We start from the raw sequence: 19,249 nt of genomic DNA, 5'->3' as shown, positions 1-19,249 counted from the left end.
AATCTCTCTCTTTTGTGTTTTGTCATGCTGAATTTATACCATAGTAATCTTGTAGTCTTTCATAATTATGTGATCTCTTGATTGCAACAGAGAAATACTGGGAAATGTCTCTAGACTGATAGCATTTCATGCTGTTCAGCCTTATAATCTTAAAATGTGAACAAAATCACCTCTTTTGTTAACATTTTAGACATTACGCTAGAAAATCATTCAAACACTAGCTCTAAAGTGACATTGGTGAAGTAGCGGTTTCTGCTATTCTGACGTCAGCTGCAGATGTGAATGAATTGCGGAAGAAAGTAGTTCCTCTTAAAAAAAGGTTTTTGAGACTCTTCATGTTTGATTATCCTTTTTATATACACGATTATGCCATTGGACAGTTGTATAAATGCAATATCACACTCATAGCAGTGCGATGTGGCTGCATATCATCACTGGTGGGACACTAAGGCACTCAAGCTGCAGCCTCGAGCCAATGCACACCTCCCACCAGTGTCGATGTACTGACATATCGCACTGCTACTTGTGTGATATTGCTCATATATAAATATAAATATATATATATATATATATATATATATATATAAATAAATAAATCAAAATTGTCCTAAAACTATTGAACAACACCCATTCATGTTTTACATGAACACAAACATATTCACATGCAATCCAAAAATGTCCTACTTCCCATTTGCAACATTGTAATTACGAGTTTGTTGGGTTTAAATGCTTTGTTGAATAAGGAATGGTATTAAGAGTTGGATCACAAGTAGATGAGGGAGACTTACTGCTGTTTACACCTGCTGTTTTAATCTGATGTGACATTTACACTTAATCCTGAAAGCCTCTCTTCTGTTCAATGACACATAAAACGAATGCTTATATTAAGATTATGCCAAATAAGCTTTTCTATACTGTAAAATCATTGTGTCAAAGAAATTGATTCATTTAAACTACTGTATTGTTTCAGAGGATGAGTTTCATTCACATAACATTCGGTTACATTTACTCATTTAGCAGATGCTTTTATCCAAAGTCAATTAGACTATTTATTACCATTTTTCTCTCTTTCTCCAAGCATACGGAGAGGAGAGAGTGTGTCCTACAGGTGGTTTGTCAGGCCCACCCACCCAAGTGGAGCACACTCAGAATTGCACAATGTTTTTTAGAAACATGTAGTGTTGATAAAAAAAAGTGTCTGGTGCATATGGAGAGAAGAGAGTGTGTCCTACAGGTGGTTTGTCAGGTCCACTGACTTGTGTGGAGCACACTCAGAATTGCATGGTGTTTTTCAGAAACATAGGGCTGATAAAAAAAAAGTGGCTGGTGCACATCAAGAGGAGAGAACGTCCTACAGGTGGTTAATGAATAGTTTATCGCTTTTTTTTTTAGCAACATATAGAATATACACTTACCGGCCACTTTATAGGTACCTTTTGCCTTCAGAACTGCTTTAATCCTTCATGGCATAAATTTAACAAGGTACTGGAAATATTCCTCAGAGATTTTGGTCCATACTGACATGATAGTATCACGCAGTTGCTATTGCGATTTATGACATGGCACGTTATCTTGCTGGAAGTAGCCATCAGAAGATGGGTACACTGTGGTCATAAAGGGATGGACATGGTCAGCAACAATACTCAGGTAGGCTGTGACGTTGACACGATGCTCGATTTGTACTAATAGGCCCAAAGTGTGCCAAGAAAATATCCCCCACACCATCACCACCAGCCTGAACTGTTGATACAAGGAAGGATGGAGCCATGCTTTCATGTTGTTGATGCCAAATTCGGACCCTACCATCCGAATGTCGCAACAGAAATCGAGATTCATCACACCAGGCAACGTTTTCCCAATCTTCTATTGTCCAATTTTGGTGAGCCTGTGCAAATGGGAGTGGCACCTGGTGTGGTCTTCTGCTGCTGTAGCTCATCCGCCTCAAGGTTGGATGTGTTGTGTGTTCAAATATGCTCTTCTGCATACCTCGCTTATAACGAGTGGTTATTTGAGCTACTGTTGCCTTTCTATCAGCTCTGGCTATTCTCCTCTGACCTCTGGCAATAACAAGGCATTTGCGACCACAAAACTGCCGCTCACTGGATATTTTCTCTTTTTTTGGACCATTCTCTGTAAACCCTAGAGATGGTTGTGCGTGAAAATCCCAGTAGATCAGCAGTTTCTGAAATACTCAGACCAGCCCGTCTGGCACCAACAATCATGCCACGTTCAAAGTCACTTCTTCCCCATTCTGATGCTCGGTTTGAACTGCAGCAGATCATCTTGCCCATGTCTACAGGCCTAAATGCATTGAGTTGCTGCCATGTGATTCGCTGATTAGAAATTTGCATTGATGAGCAGCTGGACATATTTTGTGCAACTTTGCAATGGAAATGCACCTATTGTCAAGTAGATCATCTGCAGAACTTATCACACTAATTTGCCCTATTTAGTAAATCAAAAATCACAAGCACACATCCCAAAATACCTCCTAAAGAAAGAGGCACACCGCTCTTACTCAACTGGCATTTGATTTCCAGCAGGAGCAGGCATTTGAGTGTGAAGGTTTAATCACATTGAGTGTGGTTTGTGAGTTGAGGTTTGATCTGGCCCAGGGCTGTGGAAGCAGAGGCAGCAGATGAAGATATTTCTGGCCGAGCCGGTGTCACATTCACTCAACATCAGTCTCCACAGGTGCAGGACTGACAAATGACCTCTGTGTGGTCATAAAAACACCTCCAACATTACACTCAATCTGATAAACACGGCCATAAACACCTCCAACATTACTCTCGTTCTGATAAACACACTTGGATTTAATGTTCCCTTGTTAAGATATTTAGGGCAGTGAAAATTTTGACTCATGAGACCTCAAATAAGCATGTGAGGATAATTTTGGATACTCTACGAATTTTGCAGGGTCATTTTTATTTATTTTCCAGCCTGAAGTGGCTGATTTGTAAGGCCTTTTCTTAAAACTTATGGCATTATCAACTTCATTTCTTATGTTTTGCTGTGAATTTTTTTTATTTTTATCTCAAGAATTTTTGGACTGGAAAAATTAAGGAACTAATCTATTCTGCTTTTTAAATAGACGTTTATACATCAGATATTTGGCCTTTCTGTTGTCATTACGGTATTTAATATGTATGATTGAATTTAAATGGATAGTTGAGATGTAAACGTAAATACTATCATTTAGTCACCTTGATACATTTTTTTCATCAGTTGAACTTTCATTCAGACGTTTTAAAGCATGTTTGTAACCAGTAGCCATTGACTTTCATAGTATTCCATAGTTCTCCTGGAATGAAATGACTCCCAGTTTCCAACATTCTTCAACATATATTAGTAAATTTGTCATTTTTGGGTGAACTATCCTGTTAAGTCCACAAGATTCAGACTGAGCATAAGACACACATACATAAAATCTATATATATATAAAACTGTAATGGTTTTTCATTAGTTCACAGTATTGTTTAAGAACTTCTGCTACAGATGCTTCAATATTTAATTTATTCTGTTATTTTGTGGATCATTATAGTTTATGTAACAACTATCCCTTTAAGCCCACATGATTCAGACTGATCAGTATTATCACATGTAAAAAAAAAAACATATGAATATCTCATTTTGAACAAATTTTACTTTAAACATGAAGATTAGACTTAAGTATAAGTGATTTAGACTGGGTTGATTATGTTGTCCACAAACAAACCCTGTAAAAATATTGAGCGTTTCATTCTGAAAATCACTTTACTTTTCTATCAGAGTTTCCTTTTCTACTGTTTGATCAGCAGTTTCAGTCAGATACATACTTACACTCACCGGTCACTTATTAGGTACACCTGTCCAACTGCTCGTTAACCCAAATTTCTAATCAGCCAATCACATGGCAGCTACTCAATGCATTTAGGCATGTATAAATGGTCAAGATGATCTGCTGCAGTTCAAACCGAGCATCAGAATGGTGATTAAATTGAACTTAGACGTGGCATGGTTGTTGGTGCCAGATGGGCTGGTCTGAGTATTTCAGAAACTGCTGATCTTTTGGGATTTTCATGCACAACCATCTGTAGGGTTCACAGAATGCCTAGGATGTGTTTTTTAAAACTTTTATTACTGTTGTTCACACATTGCTAATAATAATTTTAAAAATAATTATAAATTCAAATTATTTCATGGGAAACACTGTGGCGCAGTGGGTAGCGAGAAGGTGGCTGGTTCGAGCCCTGGCTGGTTCAGTTGGCATTTCTGTGTGGAGTTTGCATGTTCTCCCCATGTTGGTGTGGGTTTGCTCCAGGTGCTTTGGTTTCCCTCACAGTCCAAAGACATGCGGTACAGGTGAATTGAATAAACTAAATTGGCTGTAGTGTATGTATGTAAATGCAAGAGTGTATGGGGGTTTCCCAGTACTGGTTTGCAGCTGGAAGGGCATCTGCAAAAACATATGCTGGATAAGTTGGTGGTTCATTCTGCTGCAACGACTTCCTGTAAAGGCATAGTTCAATCAGATTTAAATCGTTTACTCTCCCTCATGTGGTTTAAAACATGTTTGACTTTCTTCTGTTGAACACAAAAGAAGCTATTTTGAAGAGTGCTGACACCCATCAACTTCTATAGAAGGGGAAAAAATTCTATGGAAGTCAATGGGCGCCAGTTACCAGCATTTTTCTTCAAATGTGTTCAACAGAAGAAACAGATTTTGAACAAGTGAAGGGGGACTAAATGATGAGAATTCTATTTAATTGGGTGAGCTATAACTTTAAGCCCTTAAAATGAACCAACACAATCTCACAGCAAATCGTAACTTTATGATTTAGTGGCTAATTCGTATGAATTTGAACGATCTTATTTGCAGTGGTGTGAAGTAATAAACACTCACACTACTGTAATTGAGTAGTTTTTCTCAGGAATTGTAATTTACTACGTCGTTTTAAAAAACGTATACTTTTTCCTTCCCCTGAGTACATTTTTAGTGCTGTATCGGTACTTTACTCCACTACTTTCCTTCAACCTGCAGTCACTACTTTATTTTTTCTTGTCTATGGGAATTAGAAAAATCAGTCCTGTGATTCCTGTCCAATCAAATCACACATAGAAGGTAAATCGCCTCATAGTGAACTACCACAAGACGTGTTATTTATAACTGCAGCAAACTGTTAGAAAACATTAAAAGTGTCTAAGAAGATGTCCAAAATCTTTACACGCATTGACCCAGAGATGCATGTCACTGATGATAAAATGACGGATGTCTTAAATTGTCTTAAACATCCAAATATCAATGTCTAATGATGTTACAGCTTGACGTTGTGTGGATGTTACCAATATGACGTCTATGAGATGTTGGATGGTTGCCATACCTGACGAATAAATGTCGGTATTTGATGTTAATATGACGTTGGTTTAAGATGTTGGCTCAACGCTGGATTTTGGTCAGTTTCTAACAACCTAAAATCAACGTCATTCGATGTCACAATCAGAAATTAAAATAACGTTGCCCTTAGACGCTGCCGAGACATTGAATTTTGGTCACCTGACATCACAACCTAAATCTAACCTAATATTAACATCTTATGACGTTGTGTGGCTCCTGGGCAATAACTAAATATACTACAGAATGTTACGTTTACACACATCCACAAATTACATGTAAATGCATCAGCGTTTTATAGCGTAATACTCACTACTCTTGAGTACTTTTGAAAGGTCTACATTTTACTCATACTTTGAGTAATATTTACAACAGATACTTTTACTCTATTTGCACTTCATTTTTAGGCAAGTAATGGTACTTTTGCTTAAGTATGATTTTTCAGTACTCTTCCCACAACTGCTTATTTGTACAATTTAGTATGATTTGCTCATCCACCAATGATGGTAGGGTTTAGGGGCGGGGTTTGGTGCCACGCCTCCTTTTAAAATCGTACATTTTTATAACGACTGAACTTGTACAAAATCATTCGAATTAGCCACTAAACTGACAAAACGTAAAATACTTACAGTATGTTTCCTTGTGAGATCAGGCTGAATTAATGCATGTTTGTTTCAGTGGACTTTAGACTGATCAGACCTCAACACATCGTCTGCATTCAGCACAAACACTGCTCAGATTAAATTTTTAGTCGTGTCTGTAAAATGGCACATAATCACAGGCGTATACAATACGCTCTACACAACATGACAACTGTGAGCGTTTGATTCAGCTTTTCTCCGGGTGTTTGCATCGCTTTCATCTCTTTGTGTTGGAGACAATGATGGCAGATTCAGATTCATCTTTAACACTGCTGATTGTATCATCGCATAATAACTGAGCAATCCGTTATGAAATATGAAAGAGAATCACCCAGAGGAGCTGTATGAACACAGATGTACAATTATCATTCATAATAAAATCATTGGCAAAAAAAAACCTCATCCGCCAGTGGTCCTGCTGTGTTGAGTAGACTAGTTTTTAAATAAATAATTTTGTTAAATAATATGATTATGGTCTGCCCTGCCTATGTATTATTATGAAAACAGTATAATTAAAGGCAAGATAGACAAAAAAAACAAAGATTTGGCTTGTCATAATGTTGAGTGGGGCTAGAGAATAAAATAAAATAAAATAAAATAAAAAATTAAATTAAATTAAATTAAATTAAATTAAATTAAATTAAATTAAATTAAATTAAATTAAATTAAAAAAAATAACATAAAAATAAAAATTAAATTATTTAGGATCCATTTATTAAATTAAAGAATTAAATTAGTTTTGGGATCCAAAACAATTTAATTATTGTTGATAAAATAAAATAAAATAAAATTTCTAAAATTATTTTGGATCCATAGATTAAATAATTAAATTATTGTTTTAATATTTAATATATTAATTTTATATGATATATTTAATATTATTTAAATTATAAGCAATGATAAATTAAATATCCATATCCAATATGTTGACAAAAAATTTTTTATAAAACTTTTCTAAAACATTTTTGCAAAATACTGCATTTTTTAACATGCATTTTAAAAAAATTGTAATGCTAAAATAAGTTTGCAATTCTCGATTCCATAAGTTTTTTCTGCACTTAAATTCATCTGGATTGTATGTTATGTACAACAATAACAGTATATTCATATTTTATTTTCAAACTGGATTAAACTGTAGTCTGGCATTCCTGGTAATTTGTTTACGGAGTCTTTAAGAGATTATCGATGGCTAAACCAGACTAATTCTCATTGGGTTCTGTAAATAGGAGATGTAAACAGTCAGTCAGACAGGTTACTTCTGCTTTCTCTGTTCTGAGTGTTTCTTTGGGAGATTTGTGTTAATTCTCAGCCTGAGGCCAGAAGAGCCAGAAGGCATGAAGAGAAGATCTGCAGGTCCATAAAGACTGACAGAATCATCAAAAACAATCACATTCACAGCTGTTTGCTCAACTGTCTTTATGAGGACATTTATTGACACAATGTAATCTGTAGCCCTTTATCCTAATCGTAACATACTTAACTCTGCATGATTTATGAGCTGTTTTACTTATGGAGACTAAAATAACGGACCTATAAGGTCAAAAAGTACTGCTTTTACTATACATGAGTGGATTTTTGGTCCTCACAATGTCATGAGAAAATGGCCCAATAAGGTCAAAAATGACTTCTATTACTATATATGCGGGGATATTTGGTCCCTTTAATGTCCCTTTATAGTCAAAAATCACTGCTATTACTATACATGAGGGGATATTTGGTTCTTAGAATGTCATGAAAAAATGGCCCTATGAGCTCAAAAATGACTGCTAATACCATCCATGAGGGAATATTTGGTCCCTATAATGTACCCATAAGGTAAAAAGAAATACTGCTATTACTATACATGAGGGCATAATTGGTTCTCAAGTCAAAAAAAATGACTCTATGAGGTTAAAAACTTCTGCTAATGCTATACATGAGGAGATATTTGGTCCTTTTAAGGTCACAAATTACTGCTATTACTATACATGAGGGGATATTTAACCCCTATAATGCCCCTATAAGATCAGAAATTACTGCTATTACTATACATGAAGGGATATTTAACCCCTATAATGTGCCTATAGGGTCACAAATTACTGCTATTACTATACATGAGGGGATATTTAATCCCTATAATGTGCCTATAGGGTCACAAATTACTGCTATTACTATACATGAGGGGATATTTAACCCCTATAATGTGCATATAAGGTCACAAATTACTGCTATACATGAGGGGATATTTGGCCCTCACAATGTCAAGTAAAATGGCCCTACAAGGCCAAAAATTACTGTTATTAATATACATGAAGGGATATTTGGTCTCTATAATGTCCCTATAAGGTCAAAAATGACTGCTATTACTATAAATGAAGGAATATTTGGTCCCTATAATTGTCCCATGATGTCAAAAATGACTGTTATTACTATACATGAGGGGATATTTGGTTGTCACAATGTCATGAAAAAATTGTCCCGTGAGGTCAAAAATTACTGTTATTACTATACATGAGGGGATTTTTGGTCCCTATAATGTCCCTATAAGTTAAAAATGACTGCTAATACTATACACAAGGGGATACTTAATCCCTATAATGTCCCTATGAGGTCAAATATTACTGCTATTACTATACATGAGGGGATATTTGGTCCCTATAATGTCCCTATAAGTTAAAAATGACTGCTAATACTATACACGAGGGGATACTTAATCCCTGTAATGTCCCTATAAGGTCAAGAATTACTTATTGTTATGAATACCCCCACACAATATATAGTATAAACTTGTTTGTTTGTTTTTGTGGGGACATATATAGGCAGCATTTTCTGTACTTTGAAAAAAAGGCAATGGGCAATGTCTTCATAAGTCACCTCCTTGTAATATCTGTGTTATAACTATGTCATTATACAAATTTGTGCAATAGTACACTGTAAAAAAAATATTGTTGAAATGACAGTAACTTACTGAAAAATTTGGTTGCCAGTAAGACTGTAATTTTACCAGTACACTTTAATTATTGTATAATTATTAATAATTACAGTTTACAAGTACACTATAAATAAATCAATACAGATGTGCTATATTTTTTTTACATTACAATTGTTTGCAATTACACTGCACTTGTAAATTTACTGTCTTACTGGCAACCAAATTTGCCAGTAAGTTACTGTAAATTTTGCAGTATTTTGTTTTACAGTTTGTCTCACTCACACACACTTGTACAGGTATCTTTATGGGGACTTCTCATTAGACGTAATGGTTTTTATACTGTACAAACTGTACTCCAACCCTACCCCTAAATCCAACCCTTTCAGGAAACAATCTGCACTTTTACATTTTCAAATACTTTATTCGGTGAGATTTTTAAGCCGTTTTCCTCACAGGGACCAAAAAAAAGTACACACAAGGTGAAAATGTACTGGTATTGCTATACTTTTGGGGGACATTTGGTAAGGAACAATGTAAGTTATGTGCACATATTGCATGGATATTTGGTCCTCACAATGTCATACCAGAATCACACACACTAACCAAAACTGCTATAAGCACTTCTTAGAGAATCACACACACACTACAAACAGTGAATATGATTATATTTTAACAGCAAGTGTGATACATTTTCATTTATATGCATGATGAATCTCTTGACAGCACAGAAAGAAGCACAGAGTTGATCTGAATGCAGACTGTCACGTCTCTGCATTCAGAACTGCACAGAAGAACATTTCATCAAGTATCAATTATCACCCACGTCTACTTCTATTAATATGCAAACAAAATGGAAACAATGGCTGAGACAAAGTTTCAGAAGAAACTAATAGCTTTGCCTTTTGTTTGCAGTGCCATCATCAATACAGTGATTTTCTAAAGACAGACTGTAAGAAAGAACAATCACGGTTCAATAAAAAAATACAGCAAAGCGGATAATAACCTGCAATTACAAGCATCGGATAAATCTGAACTGAATGTAGCAGAATTCATGTGAAGCAGGAGGATTTTTTTCATATATAGTTAAAACTTGAGTCTTATACAGTAACTCTCAGTATCTTTGATCATGACTCAATGATTTTACATGATCATTGTTTTGTTTAGGGGTGGGCGATATGACCTAAAATTAATATCACGGTATTTTTCATCTTTTGAAGGTGACGGTATAATATCATGGTATTACTTTCAATAGCAAAATAATATACATCTCAAGGAAGAACGGACAAAAGAAAGTTTCACTTCTATCACTCTTTAAAAGTTTTGGTTTGGGTCATTGTAAATGCTCAGTCTCGTTATGAGCTGATCTTCATTTCTCTGTGTTGGTGGAATAAAGCAGGCGAGTCAGCCGCACCAATTTATGAGCAGACAGAGCAGGATTCTCACGATGACCACCAGCGCAATTCCGCTCTTTGTTATGAGCCGTAGTTTCAGTGTAAACTTAGTAAAGGTGAGTTTCTTTGGCGATGATGTGTACAGTGTTAGATTTTATATTTAGCGGACATTTGCGCTGAACACGCGGTGAATGCAACGCATCGAGATTCGGGCACCTTCTCCGAAAACACTCGATTGATCTCAGCTGGCGGATCAACATTTACCTCATGTCATGATCGCTGTCATCTGCGCCATTATTATTATTATAACTTTAGGTGAGGTTTGCAAACCTGTGCACTTTTCACTCTTCAGCCGTTTGCATTTCCTGCAGTAACAAAAGCTCCCTGTTCATTATATTCAGACCGATTCAGACACACAAATGCTCCCAAATATATTATGAGGGCGCATAGATTAAATTTCGGGCGCTCATGCGACCAAAATGGTTGCAATTTCGAGCCCTGTAGTATAAGGACATGTATTCAGACCACAACTGAACGTTTGAAGAAAATTGAATGCCTTATTATTTAGAATTATCTATTATTGATGTAAATGCAGCCGTTCAAGGCGCATAATTGATTTATTACGGTATTAGAAAATCCATGTCATGGCGTAATGTCACACCGGTGGTGACTATGACACCGGTGTACCGCCCACCCCTAATGTACTGTACATAAAAGCTTGGGCTCACTGTGAAATTCTTGCGTTTTTAATGGAATTGGATTGTTTTATTCACCTAGGATGCATTAGGATCATCAAAAATTGAAAAAAATCTATTTCTAATGTTATAAACGTTAGACATTTCTATTTCATGCAGTAAAGTTCCTCAGAGAATCATCCAAGTGCAGAATTAATAGTTTATGTATTTTAGCATCAGTTTATTTAGATTCAGCTGCAGTGTAATGTCACGCTTTCTGTAGCTCTTACTGTTGATGTTATTTCCTTAATGATTTTTAAATCAATTTGTTCCCACAACAACTTCAACCATGCATGAAAAGAGTTTACTTTATACTCTTTTTTTCTTGAAACAGCTGCTGATAAATAAAACAAATAAATGAATAAATCCATATTATACAATAATAAATACTGCATGTGTGGGTGAAGATTTTTGAAACATTTTTTATGCTAAATAGTTTTAATAGCTTGTTACTTATTAACTAATTTCTTTGTTTTTGCAATGATGACAGTATATAATATTTTATATTTATATTTTACTTGTCAAGATGCTAGTATTCAGCTTAAAGTGACATTCAAAGACTTAGCGAGATTAACTAGGCTGGTTAGGGTAATTTTTTAGCCAATCCAAAAATATATTTCTTAAGAGGGCTAATAACATTGACCTTAAAAATGTAAATAAATAAAAAATATCATTTCTATTTCAAGGACTATCTAGCCCTACACAGTCAAGCTAAAGAGAATAGGGACACCCCCACCCCTTCATGTGAACATGCTAAACGAGGGGTAGAATTGGATTGGGCCTAAATGTAAATGTATTTCAAATTCTTGCACACAAATTAGACAAAAAGCAGCAAAAATGCAGACAAAAAAAAAACCTACTGGAAAAAACGGGGGAGGGAATGCTATTATTTAATACGTTGGTTCTGGATATTAAAACAAATAATTTTAATCTGCCATCTTGATTTAAATTTGCCTGAAAATATCTTTTGGAATAATTCACACACAACAAAAAGTAGTGAATAAAAAAATGAAAGCCATTATTTTGCTAAGAAATACTAAAATAAAACAGGACACATTGTAAACTAAGGCTGTATTCCAGTACAGTATACTTATTGTTTTAATGCTTGAAGCACCTCTGACCCTGACTTTTCTAAAAGCTCTGATTATGATAAAAGAATAGTTGTTTTTGGGAGATGAAATGCTCTGCAGCTGAGATTGAGCGTTTACTCTGATTACAGTCCATTTTTTTCTGATCTGACAGTATTTGAATAGTAAGTTGGCTGAAGCCTCTGCTCTTTGATCGCGTCTGCTGGAGCTCAAACTCTCCTCTGCATCTCTGACTTTGATGAAAAGCCATTAAGCTTGATCTTGAGTGTATACAAATAAGAGGAAATTCTCTATCGGCACTTCACAGAAAAATCCCACAAAACCTGACCTTCATTTTATCTGCTTCTCTTTCAGCAGAGGTCAATGTAAGAGAAATCACACACAGAACAGAGCCAAAGGTCTAAAATACTTCACTTATTATACTTGGGGATTTGTAATTCACTCAAATATAATTTACTGCCTGAGTACACTCACCGGCCACTTTATTAGGCACACCTGTACACTGTTTTTTTAAAAGCAAATTTCTTAGCCAATCACATGGCAGCAACTCAATGCATTTAGGCATGCAGACATGATCCAGATGATCTGCTGCAGTTCAAACCGAGCATCAGAATGGGGAAGAAAGGTGATTTAAGTGACTTTAAACATTGCATGGTTGTTGGTGCCAGACAGCTGGTCTGAGTATTTCAGAAACTGCTGATCTACTAGGATTTTCACGCACAACCATCACTAGGATTTACAGAGAATGGTAAAAGAAAAAGAGAAACTATCCAGTGAACGGCAGTTCTGTGGGCACAAATGCCTTGTTGATAAAAGGGTCAGAGTAGAATGCCCAGACTGAGTTGAGCTGATAGAAAAGCAACAGTAACTCAAATCACCACTCGTTACAAGCGAGGTATGCAGAAAAGCATCTCTGAACACACAACACATCCAACCTTGAGGCAGATGGGCTCAAGCAGCAGAAGACCACACCGGGTGCCACTTCTGTCAGCTAAGAACAGGAAACTGAGGCTACAGTTAGCACAGGCTCAGCAAAACATGACAATAGAAGATTGGAAAAACGTTGCCTGTTCTGATGAGTCTCGATTTCTGCTCCGACATTTGGATGTAGGGTGAAAATGTGGTGTCAACACCATGAAAGCATGGATCCATCCAGCCTTGTATCAACAGTTCAGGCTGGTGGTGGTGGTTTAATGGTGTTGGGAATTTTTTCTTGGCACACTTTGGGCCCATTAATACCAATTGAGCATTGCGTCAACACCACAGCCCATCTGAGTATCGTTGTTGGCCATGTCCATCCCTTTATGACCACAGTGTACCCATCTTCTGATGGCTACTTTCAGCAGGATAAAGCACCATGTCATAAAACGTGAATCAACTCAGACTGGTTTCTTGAACATGACAATGAGTTCACTGTACTCAAATGGCCTCCACAGTCACCAGAGCTCAATCCAATAGAGCACCTTTGGGATCTAATGGAAAAGGAGATTGGCATCATAGATGTGCAGCCAGCAAATAAAGTCAATATGGACCAAAATCTCAGGAATATTTCCAGTACCTTGTGGAATCTATGCCATGAAGGATTAAGGAAGCTCTGAAGGCAAAAGAGGGTCCAACCCGATACTAGTAAAGTGTACCTAATGAAGTTGCCGATGAGTGTATATACACCTTATGTTTGTTTTTATATACTTTATATACGTTACATCTTAGAATTATTGCTCTTTCTGATATTTTGTCAACATTCATTCATTCATTTTACTTCTGCTTAGTCCGTTAAATTTCATGTGTTGCCACAGCGTAATGAACTGCCAAATATTCTGGCATATGTTTTATGCGGCAGGTGCGCTTACAGCAACCCAGTTCTAGGAAATTTTTGTCAACACTATTTACATATTGTAACACACACAAACACTATGCAATGTGTTTCCTTTTTTTATTTGTAAAAATCTATCTATCTATTTTGATCCTTTTTTTGCTACAGTATATGGAATGCAAGGCGGCACGTTGCCTCAGTAGTTAGCAATGTCACCTCACAGCAAGAAGGTCCCTGGTTCGAGCCTCGGCTGGGTCAGTTGGCATTTCTGTGTGAAGTTTGCATGTTCTCCCTGTGTTGGCGTGGGTTTCCTCTGGGTGCTCCGGTTCCCCCTACAGTCCAAAGACATGCATATGCCCATAGTGTTTGAGTGTGAATGAGCGTGTATGGATATTTTCCAGTAACAGTTTGCAACTGGAACGGCATCCACTTTGTAAAACATTTACTGGAATAGTTGATGGTTCATTCCGCTGTGGCGACCTCTGAAAAAGAGACTAAGCCAAAAGAAAACTCATAAATAAATAAATATAGAGTGCAATATGGCTTTAACTGAATATCTCAAAACCTCACAGAATGCAAAGAAAAACATATAAATCCAAAATGTTGTATTTTCTTATTTTATACATATCAAATATGGTCAATGGAAACTAAAATGTGTGCTTGACATGCAAGAAGAACCAACACGTTTCAGCTTCATTAATAAAGTTCACCATAAAGTCTGAAAAAGCAAGGTATTACTCAACTAAATTGAGAGCCATTTAAATCAGTGATGAATACATGCCAAAAAATAAGGAAAGAAAGAAAGAAAAATAAAGATTAAATGCTTCAAATATTAAAAAAACAGCACTGAGTTTAATTATTCATTCATTCATTTTCCTTCAGCTTAGTCCATTATTTATCATGGGTCACCTCAGCGAAATGAACCGCCAACTATTCTAGCATATGGTTTACGTAGCGCATGCCCTTCCAGCTGCAACCCAGTACTGGGAAACACCCACACACTCTGACATTCTCACACACACACACTCATACACTACGGTCAATTTAGCTTATTCAATCAACCTATAGTGCATGTCTTTGGAATGTGGGGGAAACCAGAGCACCAGGAGGAAACCCAAGCCAACCCGGGAAGAACATGCAAACTCCACACAGAAATGCCAACTGGCCCAGCCGGGACTCAAACCAGCGACCTTCTTGCTGGGAGGCTATATTGCTTACCACATAGCTACTGTGCTGCCCTAAATTAAATTAACTGCTCATTAATTATTCTAATTATTTGAAAATAATTATATTGTATCAATGTTTGCTGCACGACAAAAATAATCTTTTGCATGCACTAGATCAGGGATGGGCAAACTCGATCCTGGAGGGCCGGTGTCCTGCATAGTTTTGCACCAACCCTAATCAAACACACCTGCTGGTAGCTTTCTAGTGATCTTGAAGACACTAATTAGGGTGTTCAGGTGTGTTTGATTAGTGTTGGAGCAAAACTCTGTAGGGACACCGGCCCTCGAGGATCGAGTTTGCCCATGCCTGCACTAGATAGATGTTTTTAAACTTTGCCACTGCATTAATTTGATAAACCAAAACTTTATATCTCTGAAAAATATTTGATGCCATTTATTTTACTTTGCACAAAATGATTTAGTAAGACTACATAAAAAAGTGTCCCCGTTTTTATTTTTTGATTGGAAAATTTTCATTTTTTAATCAAAAAATGTAATCAAGCAAGTAGTTTTAACAAATATTTGTACGTTTAATTGAGTATATTTCTACCTCAGTATCTGTTTTTTCTTTTCTATATTTCTGGAGTACTTGTACAGCCCTGTAAAGAGCTGTTGGGTGGAGAAGGACAAACACAAATGCCAAAAGTCTTGGCCGAGGTCCCGGAGGAGACCGAAGTGACCTCTCACTCAGAGCATTTAAGCAGAAATCATCGATCCCAAGAGCCTCGTTCAGTAACACACACAGCCGCTCATTATGCCAGCACATCTGAGCGCAAAAGACAGTTGAGTTAAACATGATAAAACATGCAATATAAGGCAACGTGTAGCTAAAATAACCAAGATCTTCAGTTTTGTATAGCATCAGCTGTCTGGAAGAACAGATGCTTGTGTTCCTGTCAGTTACATTCATCGGCTCATGTCCAACTGTACTGTCATGAAAAATACATCTGAGCAACAAACACAGGCAGACTAGAACATATTGCTCAACTTTGACAAATCATCTGGACACTGGACATGTCAGATGTTTCATGAGGGGAAAAAAGTCTAGAATTCAGATATTTAAAAAAAAAAATGAAACCAATGGAGGCTCGAGAAAAAAACATGCTTGAATTGCTTCTTGAACATTTTACAGCAGTTTCAAAGTGAAATCTTTAGTGAGTGGTGATAGAAAGTATTTCATATGGTTTCAGAAAGCGACTAACGTGAAGAATATGTAAATTTAATTATTCAAGTGATGTGATTTAAGGGACGTGGTGATGAGTTCCACAGCCGACTCTCATCACTCAATGGCTGGATGTCTAAGTGGTGCACTTAATAATAGGTTTTGTAGACAATTGGCCAAGTTTCTGGAGTAGACCTGACCTGTTGACGAGAGATGGTCTACATCCCACCCGGACTGGGGCAGCTCTCCTCTCTAGTAATCGGACTGATAGTCTTAGGGTGCTTTCACATCTGTGGTTCAGTTCAATTGTTCTAGACCAGGCATGGGTAAACTTGATCCTCGAGGGCCGGTGTCCCTGCAGAGTTTTGCTCCAACACTAATCAAACACACCTGAACACCCTAATTAGTGTCTTCAAGATCACTAGAAAGCTACAAGCAGGTGTGTTTGATTAGGGTTGGTGCAAAACTATGCAGGATACCCGGCCCTCCAGGATCAAGTTTGCCCATCCCTGTTCTAGACCAAGGGCAACAAATAATACATTGCAGCGATTTTTTTACTTATTTTTTTTGCTGTTTTTGGGTCGTTTTCACATCACACTGATTGCTTTGGTCTGAACCAGTTGAAAAGAACCAAAATGCTGTCATGTGACAAAATCCACATCACTCATTGGCCAGATGTTATTGAACGTATTTCCTAAACTGCTTTTCAATTGGTCAGAATAATGTGCCGGAAAATGCCAATGGAACTCCTGCAAGTAAACAAACCTGCAGACACAAAATGTTGCTTTTTACTAAGAAGAGACGACTGTGCTGGCTGATTGTATCCCTGGTCATAGTATGCTAAATAGATTGTATTCATCACTTTAGACAAACTATATATATTGAGAATGAAGCGTGGCTGCGGCTGGAAAACAGTGTTTTAATGCATTGCAAATGGAGAAGGCACATCGCAAGTCACTTCAGGAGGAGGCGTGAATTAATTTAGCTAAACTGCGACATGGTCATCTTCTGGAAATGTTACCAACGATCCATCAGGTAATATTTTTCCCATTCTCTCTCTGTTTAAATTTGTTGGTAGAGCACTGTCAACAAATATTTTTCCTCCACATAATGCATAATGTATCGGACTATGGCAGCTGGATTAGTCCAAACAGGCCCTGTACTTTTTGCGGATGGGTTTGTTCTAGTTCGGATCATGTTTTCACCACAAACGTGCGCACTTGAGTGCGATTTCTACATTTACACCTGCCCAAACGAACCACACAAAAAGAACTCTTGAGCAATTCAACCGAACTAAATATGGCAGGTGTGAAAACACCCTTAGTGTTGGCACTTGACTAACTGGGGGCCAGGTCAGGGAGCTGACAGACTGGCTAAACCATCCGTCTCCTAGTCTCCACAGTTTACCCAACTCAGATAATCTGCAGCATATAGAGCCACCTAGATATAACATAGACACTGTGTCTGTTCCCCGAACCTCTAAATATAAAAAACTCCCAAACTTTTTTTTAAAGGTAACAATAATTGATGTTTAACAAATAAAAAAATAAAGGTAATCAAAAGATAAAACTCGGATGATTGAATATTAGATCACTCTCCTCTAAAACTCTTTTTGTTAATGATTTGATAACCGATCTAAAGCTAGATGCACTTTAACAGAGCCCTGCCTAAAACCCAGACGATTACATGACCCTAAAAGAGTCTTCACCTGACGCATATCATTAGAAACGTGAGCCTCATCTTAAAAGAAAAGGTGGAGGCGTTGGCATAATATATAGTAATATTTTTAGTGTCACTCAGCAATCTGACTGCAAATATAATTCACTTGAAGTAATAGTGTTGTATATTTCAGTGTGCAATATAAACTGTATATAGGCCTCCAAGGAAATACACAAACTTTACAAAAGAATTTGCTGATTTCTTATCTGAAATAGTTCTGGGCACAGATAGTTTTTACTGTTGGTGATTTTATTATTCATATAGACAATAAAAAAGATGCTTTAAGTCTGGCCTTCTTAGACATACTAGCCTCTGTTAGAGTGAAACAGCATGTCTCAGGGCCTACTCATCGGCATAATAATACCTTAGACCAAATATTATGACATGGTATTGAAATTGATAATGTTGAAGTTGTGCAGCAGAGTGATGACATTTCAGATCCCTATTTAATCTCTTGTTTATTTAAGAGTGATTTTAAAACTTCCAAACTCTTTCAAAGGTAACAATCTAATTGATGTTCCTAAAGTAAAAAAATAAAGGTAATCAAAAAATAAAACTAGGATGATTGAACATTACTAGATACACTCTGTCTAACAGAAACCTGGCTAAAACCAGACAATTACATGACCCTAAATGAATCTTCACCTGACGGATATCATTACAAACACAAGCCTCATTTCAAAGGGAAAGGTGGCGGCGTTGGCATAATATATGGTAATATGTAGTGTCACGCAGCGATCTGACTTCAAATATAATTAATTTGTAGTAATAGTGTTGTATATTTCAGTGTGCAATATAAACAATACATTTAAATCTAAATTTATATTGGCAATTGTATATAGCCACCACACCGACTCACAAAGGATTTGCTGATTTCTTATCCGAAATAGTTCCGGCCACAGATTAGGTTTAACTGTTCATTTTAATATTCATATAGACGATAAAAAAGATGCTTTAAGTCTGGCCTTCTTAGACATACTAGCCTCTGTTAGTGTGAAACAGCATGTCACAGGGCCTACTCATCGGCATAATCATACCTTAGACCTAATATTATATTACACAATATCACATCGTATCGATATTGATAATAAGTTATGATGACATTTCAGTTCGCTATTTAATCTCTTGTTTATTTAAGAGTGATTTTAAAATGTTGAAAAGAATATCTATAAAGATGTCCTCATGAATA

The sequence above is a fragment of the Danio aesculapii genome, chromosome 19 (genome assembly GCF_903798145.1).
Source record: "Danio aesculapii chromosome 19, fDanAes4.1, whole genome shotgun sequence".
In the NCBI taxonomy this organism is placed as follows: domain Eukaryota; kingdom Metazoa; phylum Chordata; class Actinopteri; order Cypriniformes; family Danionidae; genus Danio; species Danio aesculapii.
This window is presented reverse-complemented; position numbering follows the sequence as displayed.